This window comes from Penaeus japonicus, unplaced genomic scaffold (assembly GCF_977035675.1).
Source record: "Penaeus japonicus unplaced genomic scaffold, GWHDUDI00000001_assembly GWHDUDI00000002, whole genome shotgun sequence".
Classification (NCBI taxonomy): Eukaryota; Metazoa; Arthropoda; class Malacostraca; order Decapoda; family Penaeidae; genus Penaeus; species Penaeus japonicus.
In genome coordinates, this window is record NW_028234404.1 from 43,847,538 (window position 1) to 43,852,537 (window position 5,000).

General features: G+C 40.0%; 1 protein-coding gene across 1 annotated transcript in view; it reads right to left on the reverse strand.

Annotated features, from left to right (window-relative positions):
* Positions 1-5,000, reverse strand: part of LOC147472391 (uncharacterized) — a 609,323-nt gene that overhangs the window by 468,098 nt on the left and 136,225 nt on the right. The gene's annotated exons all lie outside the window — the stretch shown is intronic.

The window sequence follows — 5,000 nt, forward strand, 5'->3', positions numbered from 1 at the left end:
CATAAGTCTATTTAGATATCATAATGAGGAATGTCGTTTTTCTGTTGTATTCTTCTAGTGCTAATGGCGCTCATAACGTAAAAGTTTCATTAAAAGTGTAATAACACTCTTACATCGGACTGCTAGTTTCATCTCTATTACGAACCAGGAATACATTTATAAAATTAATCTCCTAACTGAAAGATTAAAATGCGGGTAATGTGGAAAAAAAGTTAAGCTTCACCAGGTCAAACAAGGGAAATATAATTCATTGTAAATTCCATGTTGCTCATATCTTTATTTACAGTGAGACGATCAGCTATTGCCACATGTACAGACGAATATAATCTAAAACACGTCCGCAGTTTCCATCAAAAAATAGTCAACCCAACTTGGCTACATTACGTTGCTACTTTATGAATCTTCAAGAGTCACTTGAATTCCATAATGTACAGCCCTCTTCATTTCCAAGTACTCCTCTCAGTGCTGCCTACGTGTAAACCGCCAGATTCGACTCTTGTATCCGAAACACGTCCTTATGTGGAGGGAAGTTGGTGTTTCAGTGGTGACTCGTAACCGAAACACACGCCCACGCTAATGAGTTAAAGTTTCGACTCCGCGGTGTAATACGAGAACGAAACATGTGTTTTGGATTCAGGAACAGAATGGTTCTAGCGCTGAGTGTTAGACTTGTAAGTGGGAGAGGGGGATGGGGGGGGGAGTGTAAAGTACTTAGATCCTAAATAAGAATCCAGTTTTGACGAAAATATATAACTGCTTACTAGGGAAGAATATTCCAAATGAGGTTAATTAATCAGCCAATTGTTCGTTCCATGTGGGTTAATCTAATCATTTATTTTTCAATACATTAATTGACATCGTACTATACATTTTTACTTAAACACTTTACACATTTATTTGGGTACGTATTGATAATATATTGGATACTTGTTTTTCTTCATTTACCAATTCAGTAACTAAAGTATTCATTTGATCAATTATTTCTTATATTTACTCACGTATCCTTTTACATGTTTATACAATCCTCCATTCATTATTTTACACATTTACACAATCATCGATTCAACTTCTTACACATTTACACAACCACCCATCCACCATCTTACACATTTACACAATCACCCACTCACCATCTTACACATTTACACAACCCTCCATCTCTCACATACATGAATAACATTTCCTAACCCATCCAATCTATTAATACACCCATCCTTAACTCCTTCGCGCCTCAAGGCAACAAAACCAGGAGCCGCGGCTTGATGTCGTGACATGACGAGCGACCGGTTTCAACGACGACGCTGCCCGAGGCCCTTAGTTCTCAGGGCCGCCCTAACAAGCTGCCAGCGCGCTTCGATTTCGCTCTCGTTCCCTGGTGATGAAATCTCTGCTTCCAGCCGGGATGTGTTGTTGTTGTTCGAAGCTGCTATTCATTTCCATTCTGGTGAGGTACTCTGGACTGTCTGTTTGGCTGGCTGGCTGGCTGGCTGGCTGGCTGGCTGGCTGGCTGGCTGTTTGTTTGTCTGTCTGTCTGTGACTTTCTGTTTGTCTATGTATTTCTCGTAATTGCACACACTTTTGCACACACTCACATACCCACACACTGATTCTGACTCTGACATACACACACACGCACACACACACACACACAAACACACACACACTCACACACACACAAACACACACACACACATACACACACACACACACACACTCACACACACACATACACACAAACACACACAAACACAGATACACACGCACACACGAACACACAAAAAAAAGAATATATATATATATATATATATATATATATATATATATATATATATATATATATATTTATATATATGACTATATCTATATATTTACATAAGTGTATGTTTATATACATTTATGTGAATAAATAGATAGATAGATAGATAGATAGATAAATAGATAGATGAATAGATAGATAGATTGATGAATAGATAGATAGATAGATAGACAGACAAATAGATAGAGAGAGAGAGAGAGAGAGAGAGAGAGAGAGAGAGAGAGAGAGAGAGAGAGAGAGAGAGAGAGAGCAAAAGAGATAGAGAGAGACACAGAGAGGGGAAGGGGGAGGCAAGTAGGGAAAGGAGAGAGACAGGGGGGAGGGAGGTAGGGAGAGGAGAGAGAGAGAGATAGAATAGAAACACATGATTTTATTAGTGAATTCATTGTGTCTAAGCTCTGCTCTGTGCAAATATCATTGCATGACAAATTTAGATTAATGAATGTTTGATGAAATAATCAACGGCCTTTGCAGTATAGTCGTTTTTAAACCAATAGATTCAACCTTACGGATGTCCTCACTCAACACTCACTTGGATTCATAATTGTGAAAGACTCATCAAAAAACGAAATCACTGCAGGACTAGATGCAAAAGATGAAGCTTTTCATTCATTGAAAAAAATGTTTCTTCCTAATATGATTTATACCGGCAACCAACTCCCAGGCGTACCAACCCTGTCGGCTGCTGTAATCACTAGCCCTATAAATAATCTAAACTGCATAAGTTTGTCAGCTTGGTGGGAGAGAATCATGATGAACCGCCATCATGAAACCACATTGCACACTATCAGTCATTTATGCAGTGCAAGATTCAAGCAATATTCCGTTCGAATATATATCTTCTGTAGACTTATAGTTCATTTACGAATTCCTAACAAAGCATTCGAGAAATATGAACAGAAAAAAAAAAAAATGCTTTCTGTTTCATACTTAAAAGCATTCCGTTTTCGTCGTCCAAACTAAGCGAATGTTATTATATTAGAGAAGAAAAGGCTGTTGCATTTTCTATTAACTAATCAGGACGCAATGTGGCTGCCGTCCGGAAATCTTTCTCATTACCCCGCTTTGCGTTCAGTCTCTGCCTCGGCGCTTTAGTCGGCGAGTCGATGTGAACCATATCCATGAAAGATGATATTCATGTCCGTTCAATCTCTCTCTCTCTCTCTCTCTCTCTCTCTCTCTATATATATATATATATATATATATATATATATATATATATATATATATATATCTTTATCTCTCTCCCTTTCTCTTTCTCTCTCTCTCTCTCTCTCTCTCTCTCTCTCTCTCTCTCTCTCTCTCTCTCTCTCTCTCCCTCTCTCTCTCTCTCTCTCTCTCTCTCTCTCTCTCTCTTCTCTCTCTCTCTCTCTCTCTCTCTCTCTCTCTCTCTCTCTCTCTTCTCTCTATCTATCTCTCTCTTCTCTCTCTATACATATCATCTCTCTCTCTCTCCCTCTCTCTCTCTCTCTCTCTCTCTCTCTCTCTCTCTCTCTCTCTCTCTCTCTCTCTCTCTCTCTCTCTCTCTCTCTCTCTCTCTCTCTCTCTCTCTCTCTATCTATCTATCTATCTATCTATCTCTATCTCTATCTCTATCTCTATCTCTATCTCTATCTCTATCTCTATATCTCTATATCTCTATCTCTCTCTCTCTCTATCTATCTATCTATCTATCTATCTCTATCTCTATCTATCTATCTATCTATCTCTCTATCTATCTATCTCTCTAACTCTCCATCTCTCCCCTATCGCTGTCACCTGAATTCGATACTAAACGAATAACACAAATAGAAGAACCTCCCCGTGTGCTCGCCAAAAGACCTCCAGAGAGTTTCTGCCAAGATTCCTGATGCTGACGAAGTCTTTGTTCTTCTCCGTTATTTTGTAAGAAAATGGGCGTGACCAAATTTTTGAGTTCCTTGCTTTATTTTATTCTCGGTGTAGGGTCTTTGAGTTGGCAGGAAAGTGAAAATGCGTCCACGTTTACCGGTGGACTACCTGTGTTGTCATGCAGGAGGGTTATGTAACATCATGATTCAATGGCGACAGGTTGTTATCCTGGAGTACTAGTTTCCTTTGAGAAGGATAACTGACAGACGATAAGGAGGAAATCTATCGTTAGAGAACTACAGGAATCTGCAATAACAATATGAGCAAAGCTATTGAATGGTTGTCTTAGCGACGCAACAGCACACTCCGGCATTCTGATGGCGCCTCTGCCCTTGTGTTGAGATGGCCGAGGTAAACAAACCGTCTCTGGCAAGGAGACGCTGTTGGAACAGCAACATATCCGGGGTTATTTTGCGTTAGTGTTGCCTCAGGCCAGGCTATGAGTAAAGGGGGCATGTTAGCTTGTGTGCGTTGGCCCCAGGTCGTTTGAAGTAAATTGCTAGTACTGTAACGTATGTGCGAAGATGAAAAAATAAAAGAAAAAAAGAACGGAATTAGGATTCGTGACGTTTCGTGTCTGATGAAACTCCTCATCAGATGATAAAACCGAAACGGACGACCCGCTGCGGCTTTAACGTCTGATGCGTCTATTCTGACTCGAAACCTCACGATTTTTTATCTTTTTTACTTGTGGCTGTGCCTCATTTCATCGAGATTTCAAACAGGCATTACCATATAAAACATTACAAACACGAAGGTGGGGAGTGACTCATCTTTTCCTTGCCCTATAATAATATCGCATACATGTTACCTGTATCTAATATTTACCCCTTACGTTATCTTTTTTTCGGCCATTCAATCAATCAGAGAAGAAGAGCGCACAGCCCCCGAATTCCGCGCGCTGTAGGCGTTGAAAGAGACAGCGTTTGCAACGAGTCATTTTGAGCTTGTTTGGCGTAGGTCTCCGCTCTTCCGTGTGAGTCGATGAGATTTCTAAAGCCTTTGCGAAACTGGGCCTTTGAACTCGCTCTCAGACACCTAAATATTTGACGGGAGTGAAAGAGCTTATATTCTTTTGGAGATGTATTTCACTACATTTGAATAATTTGTGTGTGTGTGTGTGTGTATGTGTGTGTCTGTATGTGTTTGTGTGTGTGTGTGTGTGTGTTGTATTTATTCATTTATATCATCAATTTGATGTACACACATCAAAAGATATCCTCCCCACCTGTATTACAAACAACCGCAACAGCTTCCCATTCTCGTGCCCCGGGGCGTAACAGTGAGTGACACA